Below are 19,295 nucleotides of genomic sequence, written 5' to 3'. Positions count from 1 at the left end.
CTATTAAAAACACAATAGCATTGGGAGGGATTGTCTCGGCAATGTTACTTTTCAAACCCCAGACTGAGCTCAGTGAAGTCTAACTTGCTATCAACACAACATCCCACCATAATATACCTGGAACTGACCCTGTGTCTTCTGTCATTACAGTGGCATATTTGCCTTCCACAAATAAGCAATAAGGGCGTAGTACCAGTCATGTCGAAGTTTAAGAATAATGAACACTTCCTTTATTACCAGTGCCTTGCAAAATGAAGTTGAAAAAATTATAATAACCATAATATGGCTAGTGTGAAAATTAGTAAATATAACGTTATTTAAATGAGGTCAGAAGGCTAGAAGAAAATTAAGCACACAAAATCAGCAAACAATAAGAGCCAACAATCTTTGCATCTCCAACAGGAAGTGATGCTGCTTCTTAACCCCAGTGGAAAAAAGGAGGTTCTTTTTTATGTGGCTAGCTCAATCTATAGCATATGGGAAGAACACACACGTCCCTCTTGAAACTATACTTTCTGAATTGCATGATTCTCAATACCTGGTTGCTTTGAGGTCAACAATATAGAACTGGTCTTATGATCTAGAACATGTGTTTCTCTTCCCTTGACTGGTCAGATGACTTTTGCTTTTTAATTCTTGAGTTGTCAAAGTCATAGTTACTAAAACTTTTACCTGTGGGATCATATCAGATATGCAAATACCCACCATTATCTAAGACAAATAGAAAACACCAATCTGCTCATGAATTTTCTTTGTCCAAAAGCAGTAAGGACCTAATTGCATCAAATGTAACCAAGCACATTTGTCAATGCTGAAGATAAATGCCATTAAAGAAGAAGCTTTGAGGTCAGCTTCAAAAGATACTACAAAAGGTGTTATTCCCCTTATCTGTTTCGAATATTTGCAGCCTATGCTGATACCTGGTCTCCAAATCGAGCACTTAACATGCAGACTAAATTTTCTCAGTATGGAGGACTGGTTCAAATGTATTCAACATTTGAAGGTTTTACATTGATCTTCCTAAAAAGACATGCTTTGCAAGCTAACTACAAAGAATGTGAATTTTGTGAGAGCAAACAACTGCTGAACATTCAAGAAATAAAATATCTTCAGAACATGTTCATCTCTTTCTCCACTTCGAAGAAAAGTGTGGCGATTCAGTGTATGACAAATTTTCAGTCAGTATTCAAAGAAAAATATAACCCAAACATTTCATTGTCCACATGAACATCGCAGCTTCTTGGAGGAAGAAACGTTTTGCAGTAATAGATTCTTATGGCATTAATGAATAAATGCCTCATTCCCCTGGGATCCCACCTCCCACCTCTGGTGTAAATAAATACCTTTGCCGAAGTTTTTTTTTCTTCTCTTTTTTTAGTTTCTATAGAGTTGAGAGACTTAACTCTCAAGGTCTGTTTCCACTGTGCCACCTTTCCAAACAGACCTCAACAATGAAGTGACAATCTCCGATTGCCACCAAAGCTACTATAAATGTATCAAGGTTCTCACAAAATTTGCATTTATTTCTCAGAACAATTCACAGTTTGCATTCAAACTTGAAATAGGTCAGACTCTCTCAGGGTCACTGAGGACCCCCTTATCACCACTGAGCTCATCCCCAACTAGGGAGGCAAGTGTGTCAGGAGAGTTTCTCTTCCAAGCAGAGGCAGACAACACTCTGTCGATCAGCTGCACCCCGGTGCCCCAATTAATACTTTCTCCCTCACGGTAGTTACTTTCAACCTTACATTGCTATATGGAAAGTAAAGTATCTTAGAGATTACAGTGAGAGGGCATTTGAAAGATCACTTGTCCTAATCTTAAATTATTCTCTCAAAACTTCCCCCAACAACCACCTTTCTCTGTAGCTAATGGTGAGAAATTCCAAAATTACAATAGTTGTGCCACAGAGAAACACTAGAAAAATGTATTGGTATCTCCCTTTATAATGACTTTTTTCTCTCAAATTACTTTTAATTTTTCTTTCTATCTGAACTGATTCATTCACCTGATGACTACGGCTCATGGTGGAAGGAATTATGGGCCCCAACTCCAGAAAAGGATTGGTGCATTATTTCTTTTTTTTAGATTTATTTATTTATTTATTTATTTAAACAAGAACTGGGGTACAGGCTAGATGTGCAGGAGGGTGAGAGGATTCACCAGAGACAGAGTGGGGAACAGAATAGGCAGGCTGACAAAATACACTGCTGAGGGGAGCTGCAGGCAGAGAGGAGAGGTCTGCTGCACCATGTGGGACCCTCGCCGGCTGGCCGGGATCCAACCAGCGCTGCAGAGGCTGCTGACAGCTTCATAGCATGGCACCCAACTGCCTGTACCGCCAGGGGATGTCCTGGTGCATTATTTCTATTTTCAGCTCTACTAGTGACTCTTTTGATATCACTTAGTGCTCTTAAGATATATTGCTAATATAAATCTATCTCTAGAAATGCTGGTCTAACGTGTCAAATGACATCTATGAAGTACTTTTTTAAATATTTTATTATGAAGTACTTTTTATAAGAAGCTATGTAAATCTTACGTGCAGTGTCATTTCCACTGGGTTTAATGGAATACATATATCCATTTCTAAAACAATAAGACCTAAATTCAAAATGACACCTGGACCATGGACTGTAGTATTGCCGTTGTGACAGCAGGCATGAAAACAACATGAATCTCCTCGAACATCTCTATCAGAGCTCTTGGTAATCAGGTGTACTGTTAAAGAGTCAATCTCCTCTTTACTGCGCAGGTCTTAATGCTGGACTTAAAATAGTCAGGAAGCCATGTTGTAAATAGGTTCACTGTCATCTAGCCTTTTTATTCTTTTACACAGCACAGAGTAGATTTATCATTGCTCTTAAGGAACCTAAAATGTTCAGAATGGTAAACGAGCATTGATTTCAACTGAAAGTCACTAGCTCACTAGCCTCTGACAGGAGAGTTTGTCCTTTGAAACTTTGAATCCAGGCATTGATTCCTCTTCTTTAGGAAAGAAAGTGCCAGGTGATATCTTCCAGTGTAAGACGGTTTTGTGTACACTTAAATCTGTTGTTTAGTGTAGTCACCTACATCAACGTACTCAGCTAGATATTCTGTATTACTTGCTTCAACTTTTTCATCAGCACTTGCACTTTTAGAGAGATGACCTCTTAAACTTCATGAACCAGCCTCTGCTAGCTTCAAACTTTTCTTCTTCAATTTCTTCCCCTCTTTCTATCTTCACAGAATAGGAGAGAGTTAGAGCTTTGTTGTGGACTAGACTTTGGCTGAAAGGAATGTTGCTACTGTTCTGATCCTCTATTCAAATCACAAAACTTTCACCATATCAGCAAGAAGGATGTTTTGCTGTCTTGTCATTTGAGTTTTCATAGGAATTCCTTTAAGGACATTTCTTTTGCATTTACAACTTTGCTAACTGTTTGGTATAAGAGGCCTTGCCTTCAGCTAGATTTCCATATGCTTTCCTCACTAAGCTGAATGATTTCTAGCTTTTGATTGAAAGAGAGAGACATGAGAGTCTTCATTTCATCTGAACACTGAAAGGCTGTTGTAAGATTCCTAATTGACCTAAATTCAATATTGTTATTTCTCAAGAAGTAGGGAGACCTGAGGAGAGGGAAAGATATGGGGAACTGTAGAGATAGGTGAAGCAGTCAGAACACGGGCATAATATATTGATACAATTTTCTGTTTATATGGGCAACATTCATGGAACCCAAAACAATTACAAGAGTAATATCAGTGATCCCTGGTGACAGATCACCATAACAGATATAATAGAAAGGTGTCAAATATTGTGAGAATTATCAAAATGTGACACAGAGATACAAAGTGAGCATATGCTTTTGTGAAAATGGCACCAATAGATTTCTCAGTATAGGATGACCACAAGCATTTTATCTGTTAAAAAATAAAACAACAAAAGCACTAAAAACCCAATAAAAGGAGGTGTGTCTAATAACCTAAAAAATCTTGTGCATTTTAGGCACATGTTAGGACCATAATTGTGTACATGACTAGCCAAGAAAGTTATATGGGTAGGCCTATTCTAGCATTTTCCCCCTAAATTGCAGGCCATGAACTATCACTGGGCTATAAAATTGATTTAATTCGTTGTAATGAGTATTCTTTAAAAACAAGTGAAAAATATAGTGAAATATTTGACTGAAAGATAGGAAGGGACAGGAAGTACAGAAGACAGGAAGTACAGAAGGACTGTCAGAAGTCCTTACAAAAGTAGTAAAGACAAGGGCAAATGCAAGAAAGACTCTCTTACTGACTCCTTTCTGCCTCAGGCAGGACATAAGATCCCTCATATAAAAGATGTACCCCCTGTACCAGGAAAAGAATATCTTGCCACCAGACACTGGGAGTTGATACCAGAATAGATTGGCACATGTAAACTCACCCACATAACCTTAACTTTCATTAGTTTCCTCATGCATTTCCTAGTCACAGTCCCATAATTTATTGTCCCTAGAACTTCAACTTCTTTCTTTTGTCTTAAAACTTCACAACTTATAACTTTTTGTTAAAAATAAAATCTTTGGGGCCTCCCTGATGGCACATGTAGTTGAGCCCTGCACTGTGAAGCTGTCCGCAGCCTCTGCAGTGAGAGTTCGATTCTAGCTGGCCAGGGAGAAACCCACATGTGCAGCAGACCTCTCCTGTCTTGCCCACTGCTCCCCTCAGTAGTGTATTTCAATTAGTTTGCTTGTTCTGTTCCCTGCTCTATCTTTGGTGAATCCTCTCACCCACCTGCACATCTGGCCTGTACCCTGGTTCTTGTATAAATAAAGAAATCTTAAGAAAAAAAAGAGGCAACATGAAGAAATTAAAAATAATAATAATAAAAATCTCTGTTATTAACTGCTTCTTTAAGTCATTCTTCCTATTAAGGCTCCCATTTGCATGTAACAATATTAAAGTTCATATGTTTTTCTCCTGGTACTCGGTTAATCTCCTATCAATTTATTGGCCTTGCTCATAGAATTCAAAAGGGCAAAGGAAATATATTATCTGAAGATCAGGAACATGTAAGTACCAAATTAATATAAATTGTTCCTGCTGTATTATTATTAATAGTAGTGCCTCTTTCTGAAATTCTCTTCTATACGAAAAGTGCTGATAAGCCTGCACAAAAGCAGAAAGCAAAATTGAAGGTCACATAATAATTCATAGGCCTGCTAACATCAAGTCTTCCCTATGCAAGAAATAAAATAAGCCTTTTTGTAATCTAAATAAGTGAACCATTAGGAAATTGTTCCAGTAGAAATGAAATACTCAGCTGCTCAGGAGGCCTTGATGCCCCAGCCAGATAAGACACTGGCAAGCAGCAAAGCTAAAGGGCCTCACACCGTGGGACCAAAGCTAAAGAGCCTCACACCATGGGGCTGAAGATTCCTTGTGCCTCACACTGTGGGGCTAAAAATCTAATATTCCTTCATTTTTTGTTCTTGGTCATAAAAAAAAAAATTTCCCAAAAAGTACATTAGGCACTACATTATATGCATCAGTATACTGCAAATAAAGAGCACGGAAAATTATCTGTTAAAAACTAATTATTAAACAATTTGGCTCACTTGCAATGGAAGACAACTTATTGAGCATGCCTAACAAGCATTGCAATACAACTATTATAGTAGGTCCTTCTTTTTTGTTTTCTCTTGAAGTTTCTTAGGAAACTTTTTAAACAAAGCTATTTGAGTTAAGGAGTTTCTATGTAGAAAAAGTTCTGATAGCTGAGCAGCAGCTAGTCTCCGGCTGAAGGCCATGTAAATAAAATAGTCTTTTGATGCTGAGGCTGTAGCTGATAGGGATGCACTGGCGGCTATCCACTGTTTTAAATAATTGTCTAGCTAAAATAATAAGTTTTAGTGTTAGGTCTGGTTTTTTATCTATTAACCTTGAAGGCTACCATCTAGCTGGAACCTGTAGGAGCCAGTAGTCCATGGGAATAAAATACACTAATTGTTTCTGCTTTACACATGACAATGTATTTTTTTTCCTGCTTACTAAAAATGAATAAATAAAGACCTGCTGAGTCTCTCAGCAGAAAATACTAGCACCTCACCAAGTGTCAGTGTCTCCTCATTCTACCTCATCCCCTTCCCCTCAGCCCTTTCGTTTTCGCCGACGCCGTCTCATCCTTTCAGGAACCCCTGACATGACATTTTGCAGGAGGCTGGTCCCCGGTAAGTGGCGCCCGAACAGGGACTTAAAAGGTAAGATTTCTTTCCTGTGCAGGGACCGCTAGGATCTGCTCCATAGGGTAGGGCACACACCCGCCTGTAAAAAAAACAGGTTTGGGGGGAGCAGTAAGTCAAAACCGTAATAAGGCGAGTAAGTGTCTTATCGTTGAAAAGCTATTGGGCCATATTAAGTCTAGAAAAAAAGGACTCTTTATTAATATAAATATACTTGTTAAAAGAGGCCTTAAGACCTCTCATGTGAAATTGGCTACTTTCCTAAATTTTGTTAAAATGTGTTGTCCTTGATTTCCAAAAAATAAAAAAAAAATTACGGCTGTCTGCATCCCTAAAGGACATCAAAGAGGACTCAGCTAACAGCCCCGTATTAACAAAACAGTTGCCTAAACAAATAAATCGTTTTTGCCTGGCTGAAGGCAAAATAAAAAATACAAAACAAAAGGTAAAAAAAAATAGCCTGCAGTATTAAAAAAAGTAATTAAATTCTTGAAATAGTAAAATTATTTTTCAAAAGCCAAAAATTAATTCTAAAGCCAATACTAACCTCTTTGCAGAGGCATCGGCTCCCAATTATGAGACCATTCCAAAATCCAGCCCAAATTTCCAACCCAGACTTAACTAAAATTGTTAAAATAAAAATAAAAACTCAAAAACAAGTAAAAAATAACATGTCATAATCTTAAATAAAAAAAAAAAAACTACTCCAATCTTTTCCTGTTAATTATTTGGGAAAAAGGCTAGGTTCCCCCTGTTAGAGTTTTGCCATTTGTTTCTTTTAAAATAAATAAATAAATAAATAAGACATTTCTAAATAACAGTATTCAAAATTTATTCACAATTGGTAAAGTAATAAAAAATGGTTAAATATAACTATATAAAACTATATAACTATAATATAACTATAAGATTTTTATTAAAATAGTATAAACCCGCTACAGTGGACAGGTGGGGGCTGCCCTTGATCTCAACAAGCAGCTGCCTGAACTTTTTCTCCAGTGTTGGAATCACTGGCAGGTCTCTACTGCCTTCCTGCTGTGGGGGACTAAGCTTTTCTATTGTCCGCCTTAAAAAACTATTTTGGTTCATTCTACAAAAAAAAAGTTCTATTTCCCTGTGTTTCTCTAATTTTAAAGTCTAAATTGTCTTAGACAAAAACTGTTGAGTTACTTTTGACTTGCTAACAAGCTATACAAAATACTTATTGGTTAAATAAAAGCTTTTAAATTTACTTATTAAACCTGTAAAGGTTAAGTTTCTTGTTAAAACTAACCTGGTAAAATATAAAGTAATAATACAGACATTTTTGAACAAAATTCTAAACCTCAATATATTCACACAATTGGTAAAATAACTATCTCTTAAAATATACATACATGGCCAAAATTTTAAATGTATATCAAAAAATCTCTGTGTCTGTTTATGTCTGTTTTTGTGCTTTTGTTTTATTTTGTTTTTTACCTCCAGAGGACTAATCATAAATGCGCCTATATAAGTTCTCATAAAAACAAATTTTAAAATCATAACCCAAAATTTTTAATATACAAAAACTAGTTCAAATTTTATAATATAATTCAAAACATATATACATTAAAATTATGTTAAATATTAATAATTTACTATTTAAATGTATCTTTAAAGTGTTTTTCTTTTCTTGACTAAAAAAGTGTGTATGTGTATATATATTTACCTACATATGTAAATTTTTTTGTCATATTAACTTTACCAAGTAAAACTAAACTATACTGTTTTTAAGTCAATTTTAAAAACTACAATGTTTAAAGTAATATTTTGGGGTGGCGAACACACAAAGCCCCTCCTTGTGTTCTGAATTACTAAAAAAATACCACTATCATAATTTGTTAAAAGTTTTAGTAATGTCTATAAAAAAAACAATTAAAAATTGTTAAACACTGGTACTAATGTTACTTAACCTAACACCTGGCCCACAAAAGCCACGCCCTCTACTTTGGTCAGACTGGAATCAACACAAAATGTGACAAAAAGTTCTCAAATTTTAAATTAAAATAATAAGCAGGTGTCTGAAACTTCTCAACCTTATGTTATTCCTTCCCTTTCTATGACATTATGGAAAAGAGTTGTGTTATCACAAATAAAAACATTAATTTTCAGCCCTAATAATATAGTTACATCACAAATGTTACAAATGGGCTTTCACCCTAACCAAGGGTTAAAAAAAAATCTTTATGGAAAAACAGCTCCAATTAAGCCAGTTCCCAAAAGCTCTAAGGCCGGTTTGGGGTACGGTCAAAATTTAACCTAAGGGCCATTGCTCGAGTTGCAGCCGACCCAATCACCTAAAAAAATAATAAACCACTGTGGGTTGAGCAGTGGCCTCTTACAAAAAAAAAAAAATACAGACTGTAACAAACCTAATACAAAATCAATTAATACAAATCAATTAATTTCAGGACCATAAAATACCTCAATTTTTATTGTTAAAAAAATAAAAACTGTTACAAAATTTAAAAACAATAAATGTTACTATACAAAATAAATACTTACAATCAGGTTTGCCATCACCTGTGGCCATCCCTAAAAATAAACATGTTATTATTATTAATTTACAAAATTGCTTTTTTACCATCCCTTTACATCCCCAAGACTGCAAAAAATTTGCATTTAGTGTCCCATCAGTAAATTTAAAAAGGCCGTTTCAATGGTATAAATAAAAAATTCTCCCTCAGGGCATAAAAAACAGTCCAACTTAATGTCAAAAATTTATAAATTTGGTTTTGTCATCCTTTAAAAATAAGTACCCTTCCATTTACTGTGTTCATTATATAAATAATATTTTAATAAGTAACGCTCAAGTGGACTTGTTGAATCAGGCCTTGGCCCATCTGGTAACTTTGCTGCAAAGTTATGAACTTGTGGTGGCACCAAAAAAAATTCAAACTTCTCCGCCAATTAATTATTTGGAAAGGATTGTTCGTTCTTTAACTGTGTCACCACAAAAACTACAGCTACAAACAGACTCTTTACAAACATTAAATAATTTTCAAAAACTACTTAAAGACATAAATTGAATAAAAACTCATCTGCAACTAACCACAGCTAATTTATGTCCACTGTTTGATGTGTTAAAAAATGATTCTAATCCTAACTCCCCTAGGCAATTAACACCTAAGGCAACACTAGCCTTACAAAAGGTCAATGATGCACTCAACAATCAACAACTGTTGCAACTAAATTATACTAAGCATTGGGAGTTCATAATTTTGGCCACCCCGCACACACCAACAGGTGTTTTGTGGCAAAAGGGGCCACTGAAATGGTTACATTTACCAGTTACTGCAAAAAAGGTTGTTTGTCCCTATGCTTCCCAAGTAACTACATTAATTGTTAAAAAAAGGCATAGGACCCCAATCCCTCCCCTCCCGCCCCTCACCCCCCAAAAAGTGTCTCTGGTTCATAGTTGTTTGTTGATTTTGATTTTCACTTTCTTATAGTTATTCATTTTCCTGGTCCATTATTTAAGTTTTCTAGATTCCTGCTATGAGTGAGACCATCCGGTATTTTTCTCTTTCTTTCTGGCTTATTTCGCTGAGCATGATCCCTTCCAGCGCCATCCATGTTGCTGCAAATTGCATGTGTTTATCTTTTTTGAATGCTGAGTAATATTACATGCTATATATGTACCACATCTTCTTGATCCAGTCATCTATTTTGGGCATTTGGGCTGTTTCCAAAGCTTAGCTATTGTAAACAGTGCTGCTATAAACATAGGGGTGCAGGTGTTCTTTGGAATTGATGTTTCTGTGTCCTTTGGGTAAATACCTAGGAGTGGAATGGCTGGATCATATGGAAGCTCTATGTTTAGTAGGTCAAGAAATCTCCACACAGCTCTCCATAGTGGTTGGACCAGTTTGCATTCCCACCAGCAGTGCAGGAGAGTTCCTTTTTCTCCACACCCTCGCCAACATTTGTTGTTGCTAGTTTTCTTAATATGCGCCATTCTCACTGGTGTAAGATGGTATCTCATGGTAGTTTTGATTTGCATTTTCCTGATTACAAGTGATGTGGAACATTTTTTCATATGCCTGCTGGCCATTTGCATTTCCTCTTCAGAGAAGTTTCTTTTTAGCTCTTCTGCCCATTTTTTGACCGGATTATAGGTCAAAATGGGGGGGTTGCAATTGTATGGGGAATATAAAAATAAAATTTATTATTTAAAAAAAAAGTGTCTAATAAACCTGTGAAAAAATGCTCAACATTGTCATAAAGGAAATGCAAATGAAACCACAATGAGACATTGCCACACACTCAGAAGAAGGACTATAATCAAAACAAAAAGACTGACAATGCCTGATGTTGATAAGTATATGTAGCAACTGGACCTCTCAAACATAGCTGTGGGATCGCAAAACAGTGCAAGCACTTTGGGAAGAAGTTTGGCAGTTGCTTATAAAGCTCATAAAATACCATGTGACATGACCCAATAACCCCAGTCCTGAGTATTCACACCAAACTATGCATGCAATTTTTTTTCAAGTGTCAAGTGTTTGTTAATTGTCAACCCTGCCAGCTCTCTGCCTGCCTGTGTCTATGCAGGAGTTGTTCTTTCCCTTTTCCTCAAAAAATTTGTTTTGTGCTGATGAATTAAAAAAAATCACTGCAAACCCCAATACAAAACACCAACATGATTCCAGGCATTTAGAGGGCAGGTATTTTCTCATTAAATGGAAATTTCTGCTGATGACTTCTGGAAGACCTTCATTTTAAGCTGCTTTATAATAAAGTCGCTCATTTAGAAGTCTAAAAAAAAAAGGCATAGGAGCATTGAACTTCTTGGCCAAGAATTTCCTGTTCTTGTTTTACCTTACAAAAAAAACAACTTAATGACTTGCTTAGTTTAAGTAATGACTGACAAATAGCCCTGCAATCTTTTTCAGGTAAAATAAAGTTTCATTTGCCTCCCGACCCTGTGCTTCATTTCTTTAAGAAGCAGGCTTTTATTTTTCCAACCATTGTTAGTGCTGTGCCTTTGCCAGAACCTGCTGCACTTGTGTTTACGGATGGCTCTTCCAATGGTAGAGCTACTTTCGTTATCAATGACAAACCAAAGTATATCCAGACAACTAAAACCTCAGCCCAAAAAACTAAATTATTCACAGTTCTCACAGTATTTAAAATTTGACAAAATCAGCCATTTAACCTTTTTAACTAATTCCCAATATGTAACCAAATTATTTCCTAATATTGAGACTACTGTAATTACTAATACTAAAACTAACATTGCTCCACAGCTATTGGAACTACAAACTTTAATAAAATCCAGGACAGAGTGTATGTTGGCCATATTCGTGGTCATTCTAAATTACCAGGTCATCTAGCTTGTGGGAATGAGCTGGCTGATTTGTTAACTCAAACAGCAGCATTCACAGTACAGAAGGCAATTAATAATCATGCCCTTCATCACCAAAATGTCGCTTCACTGTGGAAACAAGTCCATCTGACTCAAAAAACAGCCCAAAAAATTGTTCACAAATGCTCAGTTTGCCCCACTGCTCACCCTTCACTTCCGATGGGGGTGAACCCACGAGGCCTCAGACCAAATAATCTCTGGCAAATGAATGTCACTCATGTTACTAGTTTTGGAAGACTCAGTTTTGTCCATGTCTCCATAAACACATTTTGTCATGTTATTATGGCTACTGTCCGAACTAAAGAGGCTTTTAAAGATGTCTCTCAACACTTCATGTTTTGTTTTGCCTATGCTGACAAACCTCATGCTATTAAAACTGACAATGCTCCTGCATATGCATCCTCTGCCTTTAAAAAATTTTATGCCTCGTTTCAAATTGGTCATTCTACAAAAATTCCTTATAATCCACAAGGGCAAGCTATTGTTAAAAGAGCCCACCAAACTTTAAAGTCTCAAATAAATAAACTACAACAATCTAATTTTAAACATAGTTCGACTCATCATATTTTAACTCATGCTATGTTTGTCATCAATTATTTAAATTGTAATTCTCAAAAAAGTCACCAGTTAATAAACATTAAAATCCTGACCAACTGAACCCTAAACCTCAAGTTATGTAAAAAAATCTCCTTTCTGAAACATAAAAAGGCCCTAATATATTATTAACACATAAGAGAAACTATACTTGTATCTTTCCACAAAATCCAGAAGGCCCAATTTAAATTCCTGACAGACTAATCCAACACCATGTTTCAAAAGCCTTCACCGACACATCGCCCCAAGATGCGTAGGTACAGCCCTCTGGGACCCTATCCACCTCCTCCAAGATGCCATTGCTCCAAATCCCCTGCTGAAAGATCATCATCTTCCCTGCACCAGCCTGTTCAATTTACAACTCAAATAACTCCTAAAATACTATTGACAAAAATCATAAATTTCCCACTTGGCATACTTGTACGTTTCTCTCTACAGAACTTCGCTACCAGCCTTACCAGATTAATCTTTCTATTTATGATTTTTCAGATCTTGGAGCAGTTACATCCGCCACTAATGTCCCCAAGGATTATAGGTTTCTCCTGCAGAACGCTCTTATCTGCAACCGGTCAAATCGCCTCATCCCACCTCTAAAACCTGTCACTCGGTGGTATTCAGCTGGATAAATTACTCCCGCCTACATCGTCAACACTTCAAATGGTTCCCGTGCATACCCGGACTTGTTTCGCCTCCTTACCACCACTTCACCTGTGCTTTTTCCCGGACCTGGACATTCTGTTCGTACTTTCACCATATGTGCTTGTGTGGGCCCCCCTCATGCCCTCCTCGTTGAGGGCCCCGGACATTTAACCATTACTTATCATCACCATACTTTTCATGTTAATTGTACTGGCTGCGTCCTCGCCAACTGTATTACCTCTGTTAGCTCATTGTCTTAAAGCAACTTTTGTTACCTTCCATCAACCTCCTTATGTCATGCTCCCTGTAAACTTACAACAGCCTTGGTATAATGACATTGGACTGTATGCTCTTCAGCTTGTTTAACAGGGTCTGTGTGGCTCCAAAAGACTTGTAGCGGGGCTTATACTGAGTATTACGACCCTTATTGCTATTATTTGTTCTGTTGCTCTCGTGCAACAAATTCACACTGCCTCCCATGTTAATAATTTATCTCATAACATCACACACACTTTAATTATCCAAGACCATACTAATAACAAATTTAAGACTCACTTAAATGTTCTTAAAAAAATCACTTTTACATATTGGTAATCAAATTCAACACATCAAAATACATTTAACTACCAAATGTCATTCTAATTACAAATAAATTTGTGTCACTCCACATGTTTATAACTCTTCTTCTGTTTCTTAAAATAATGTCAAAAATCATTTACTGGGTATTTAAAATAACACAAATGTTTCCCTAAACCTTACTACTCTACAAAAAAATATTAAGACAATTAGTTTAGCTCATGTCCCCTCCTCCATCCCTGCAAAAGTTGCTGCTTCCTTCCTGGCTTCCTTACAACATTATACCACTAAGGCCGCCTGGTTCCCATCATTTATTACCTTAGGTGTCGTTTTGCTTGTCACCATAATTATTTTAATACTCTTCCCATTGTTTACCAAATTACTTTTCTGTGCTATCAATCAGACACGTGTTAAATTACAAATTATACAAATAATGGCCAAAAACAACAACAACAACAAAATGCTACAGAAGGCCTTAATGCCCCAGCCAAATAAGACACTGGCAAGCAGCAAAGCTCAAAGGGCCTCACACCGTGGGGCCAAAGCTAAAGAGCCTCACACCATGGGGCTGAAAATTCCTTGTGCCTCACACCGTGGGGCTAAAAATCTAATATTCCTTCATTTTTTGTTCTTGATCATAAAAAAAAAAAATTTCCCAAAAAGTACATTAAACACTACATTATATACATCAGTATACTGCAAATAAACAGCACAAAAAATTATCTATTAAAAACTAATTATTAAACAATTTGGCCCACTTGACAATAAATACAACTTATTGAGCATGCCTGACAAACATTGCAATACAACAGTTATAATATGTCCTTCTTTTTTGTTTTCTCTTAAAGATTCTTTAAAAAGTTTTTAAATAAAACTAAGTTAAAAAATTTCTAGGTAAAAAAAAAATTCTAATAACGAAGCAACAGCTGGTCTCCGGCTAAAGGCCATGTAAATAAAATAGTCTTTTAATGCTGAGACTTTAGCTAATGGGAATACACTGACGGCTATCCACTGTTTTAAATAATTGTCTAACTAAAATAATAAGTTTTAGTGTTAAGTCTAGTTTTTTATCTATTAACCTTAAAGGCTACCGTCTTGCTGGGACCTGTATAAGCCAGTAGTCCATAAAAATAAAACACACTAATTGTTTCTGCTTTACACATGAAAATGTATTTTTTTTTTCTACTTACTAAAAATAAATAAAGACCTACTAAGTCTCTCGACAAAAAATACTAACACCTCACCAAGTGTCAGTGTCTCCTCATTCTACCTCACCCCCTTCCCCTCAGCCCTTTCGTTTTCGCCGACGCCGTCGAATCCTTTCAAAAACCCCTTACACGACATTTTGCCGAAGGCTGGTCCCCTGCACTCAGCAAATTCAGATTACAGTGGTGTCAGACCTGACGATGGAGTCATACCTTCGTGATGGCATTCCTCACCACCCAGGATGATCTAGGAGGGAACCTGTATGAGAAAGTCTTCATGGGTCATCACTCTATGAGCAGATCAGACTGACTCAAGGCTTAGTGTGTGTTGCATTAATTTGGCTACCTTTTGTACACTGTGGTGGAGGAATGCAGAAGAAAATAATTTGTTCAGGTTTAGCCTTCAAGCTCTCTTCCCTCAGCCCAGTTGAAATATTTCTCTGAATTGTCAAATGTGAGTGGTCTGGACAGTTTTCAGTCTTTTAAATGAGACCTATGGAATATGTAAATGGGATAGAAGTAAGTAATATTTGAAACAAATAATGGCAAAGCAAGTTATAGTGTTAAAAAATTTAATTGTTATATTTCTGTTTGGACAAACAGACAGGTTTTGTTCCTATCTTACAAAAGAAGAAGAGCATTTACCAAAAGTCAGAGAAGCAATCATTCACAAGATTATTTCTCAATATCAAAATGAAACCAACTTACTTTCACTACCTGTATGGTTATTACATCTACAAGGCAAGAACAATCATTATTGCTGGTGTTATTGAAATAAACAAGACATTTTGAAAATTGCATACACAAAAAATGTGACTGATGCTGTCCACAAAGAAAAATTAACTTACTTCAACCTTCTAGTGACTTTATGGAGATGCATTAACATTTGTAGGTATGTCTGCCCCTCTACAGTACTCCACTCCATAAAAGCCTCAGCAGATTGACCCTTGTGGATGACAAGAGTCGGCAGTTGTGTTTGGCTCCTTACATAAAGGAATCAGGAGTGCATGAGCTACTCACCTGAGACAAGAGAGACACTGTGCTAGAGCAACAGGCCTCTAAGAACCTGGATATATTATGACAGAATGGGAGTGTCCCTGAGACTCACAAATTGGGAGAAGGCACAGGAAAGGAAGGCACTCTGAGTAGACAGGGAAATCAGCTATGAAAATATTCAAGAATATTCATTAGGATTGGGGACTGTTCTACTTCAGAATTTCAGAAGGGTTTGGACCCACGATGAGGTTGGGGAATGGATCAAATATGAGGTTGAGCCATGGGGACATGACCTTTACAAAACCTACTCTTTGGCTACGAACAAAAACAAAAGCAAAAAGCAAAACCAGTACAAATAACAGATAACAAATAACTTGAAAGAGTTAAAAGAATTTCAAGGCACGTGCTCCCTTGTCAACTTAATTACAGAGAAGTGAGTCTCCCAAGGTTGCATCTAATTAGTATTTAGCTGCTTAATGAATTTTTATGGCTTTGACCAAAAATATTGTTTTTATGGAATTGCATATGCCTTATTTTGCCTTTCATTCTTAACAGATAGTAACCACACTTTTAAAAATCTAAGTTATAAGTAGTATGTATTGATGGCCCTAAGTGCTTCGCCATATATGTGATGTGTGTTACGACGTGAATATTAACATGAGAACAGCACGTTTTTCACTAGTTTCATTAAGAGACAATGTTGGTAGGTGTAGGAACAGAGGAGAAATTTTCCCTTTATTCCTGTAGGTTCATCCTGTGTTGAGCAAACAAATGAACATCAGACAGATTAGTAGGAGAAAAGGACAAATTTAACTACATGCATATGGAGAATTTACCAGGCTGTATATTCTAAATAGAATAGACTGAAGGTATTTATTCTTGAGTTAATGAAGGGGATAGGGGCCGAGACTTCAAGGATAGAGGAGCGGAACTTATATGAGGAGGGGAGTGTGGCTCATAAAAACCAGATATTCTGTAACTACAGATGGGTTTCTCTGACAGCAAGTTCATTTCCAGAGATAACCTTAAATCTGAGTTATACCCCCAATCTTCATTCCTCTAAGAAATCAAGAGACTAGCAGTTTTTCTTAAAGCCTACAGGAGCTTGATTGACCTTAAGCTCCACACGCCAAGGTGATACATATTGGGAAAAGTTTGTTCTAGACAACTTAGGGAAGAGGAGGCTTATTTTATTCCTTCACAAAAAGGCAATGTCAACAAAATATCTAAAAATCAATCAACAACTGATTATACAGTCACCTAAGGGCTTTTAGTAGATAATTACAGTATGTAAAGGCCATAGTAACAGCAGGGTTAAGAATCATCCTCATTTTCCAAATGAGGAAATAATCATAAGAATTTTTAAATAATTTGCCTGCCATCACAAAATAGAAAACCCAACTAATTCTGAGGTTCTTGCTCTTTAAATGACATCTGTTTGGTGAGTTACTATCATGGAGATGAACACATGAAACAAACATCACATTTTCTGAAAAGGGAGAGTGGGTTTTAATCATCTAATATGGTACATAAGTGACAAACAACTTTCTGCTTTTACGATTACTGTTGTACTCTGCTGTTGGAATCAACTTCATTGGGAAAAAATGGAATTAAATCTCAGTCTAAATATATTCAAAGGTATGCATTTAATCAGACTCAAGGGCAGTTCTCTCTCTCTACCACCAATTGCCTCTTCAGTGTTTAGATAACTTTGATGGAATGATGACCTCATTGTTTAGTTTTTTTTCACTGGGCTATTGTTTCTTTTTGCATTTACTCCAAATGAGTAAAGGTTACAGCATTGACAAGTGACGTTTCCTGTTTTAACTTAGGTCTCCCCATTGTGATCAGGAGAATATAAATACTATATTTTAAATTAACTAGATTTCCACATCATGTAGACTAAGCACTAAGAATAAGAAATTGGGGCCTCCCTGAAGGCACAAGGGGTTAATTCTCAGCACTATCAAGCTATCGGCAGCTATTGGCAGCCACTGCAACATGAGTCAATCCCTGTCCTGGGAGCTGACACACATGGTGCAGCACACCTCTCCTGCTCCCCCTGCTGCTTGTCTCAGCACTGTATTTCAAGTCAATCTGCCTGTTCTGCTCCCCACTTTGTCTTTGGTGAATCCTCTCACCCCCTGCACCTCTGACCTACACCCCAGCTCTTGTATGCAAAATTAAATGAAATAGATCTTTAAAAAATAAATAAGAAATTATGTGAACTAAAAGACTAACACTCCTGAAATGAAAGGTAAATTTCATTTATGGGAATATTTTACCTTCTGCTTAATGCATATTACCTTCTAACTTTGCCAACAGTAATTAGTTAAGTGCAACTTTGCTACACATAACTTCCTCAGGAAAATAAACGAAGACTGGGTGAAGTGTAGAACTGTGAGCACTGAGCCTACCCACTTGGTGATATTAAGGCAAAGCGGGAAAAGGAGGACAAGGCCAGTGGCCTGAATCTACCGTAGCTTGAGTCCCAAGTCTGAGAGAGAGTAGACTAGTCACTAATATTTTCACTTTTCTCTCTTCTTCTCTTTCCTCTCCCTTCCTCTCCTCTATCTCAGCCTCCGCACATTAATCCCAATGACCCCATGAAGTAAGTATAAGTGTTGGCTCCATTTGATAGACACTACTCAAGTTCTCTTTACCTAAGGTCAAGGAATTTAGCCTAGTCTCTTGGATTCAGACTTCAGCCATATCTACTCCACTGGCAAAGGCCTGGAGGCTCCTAGTTCTGCGATGTAAATGAGGACTGTACTCCAATTGCAGTAACGTTAGGTAGGTTCTCTGGCTCTAGGGATCTGTGGATGACTGTTCAGATGTTTCTGACTATCTTTAGGGATTTAGAATAAAATTTTAGAATTCTAGAAAGTGCTTGGGGGAGGGAGAGAGAGAGATTGAGAGAGAGAGAGAGAGAGAGAGAATATGAGAGACACTAGAATCAAGGTCCCAAACTAATAGACGGCTAAAATTAGGCCAGGAACCCTCAAGTCGCTTCTAGAGTTGGATGGAGTTGCTAGTCGGTGACTCTGGAAGCAACTGAACCATGACTCCGGAAACAACCAGAAGGGACCAAGACGGTTCCACCCTCCAGCCTGCCCCTTCCATATCCTGCTAGTGACAAAATTGTGGAGTTTCCATTATTTTTGGTCATACATGTGCCTAAATTGGTTGGCCCTCAGGTGCCTCCCTGTACTTCAGGAATAAGCCTTGCACCCCCAAACTTGCTCCAAGCCTATGCTTGAGGGGAAGCCGGCCTCGGTGCTCTCAAGGTACCCGCCCGCACCTGCTGTAAGAAACCCTCTCGCGCTGAAAGCGGCTTTTTACCAAATGCTGCCCACTCCGCAGGTGCTGGTGCCTTCAGTTTCCTCTGTAGCCTGTTGTTCGCTTTTCTCCTTAAATTATTCAATGGCCCGTGCACTACTCCAGTTTTGACTGGGCTGCTTCTCGGCACGCTCTCTTAAGAATCACCTCGTGACAAGGATCTCTACAAGCCAGGTTAGGGCACCCCGAGGCACCAAGCACCGATCTCCTTCGATCTAGTTGCTTGCAAGTGATGAAAGTCGATTTTATGATACTGACTGATCTGGTCCAGAACCTAAGTAAAAATGTCTTTCTCTCCCTTGCTTGAATTCTAAGCCGTGTTTGCTTCTATTTAGATTTTTGTGA

General features: G+C 37.3%; 1 protein-coding gene across 13 annotated transcripts in view; it reads right to left on the bottom strand.

Moving 5' to 3' along the window:
* Positions 1-19,295, bottom strand: part of LOC119246254 (hyaluronidase PH-20-like) — a 28,111-nt gene extending 8,816 nt beyond the window's left edge. For 2 of the 13 annotated variants that reach the window (XM_054692614.1, XM_054692615.1), the window contains exons 1-4: positions 18,954-19,295; positions 14,829-15,108; positions 8,739-8,768; positions 6,080-6,294 (exon numbers count right to left, since the gene is read on the bottom strand). The gene's annotated coding sequence lies outside the window, so the exon portion shown is untranslated. The other 11 variants (XM_054692603.1, XM_054692604.1, XM_054692609.1 and 8 more) reach the window with 11 other exon arrangements.

This window comes from Talpa occidentalis, unplaced genomic scaffold, assembly GCF_014898055.3.
Source record: "Talpa occidentalis isolate TD23 unplaced genomic scaffold, MPIMG_talOcc4v2.1, whole genome shotgun sequence".
Taxonomy (NCBI): domain Eukaryota; kingdom Metazoa; phylum Chordata; class Mammalia; order Eulipotyphla; family Talpidae; genus Talpa; species Talpa occidentalis.
Note: the sequence above shows the minus strand (reverse complement) of the source record. Positions and strands in the feature narration are given on the sequence as shown.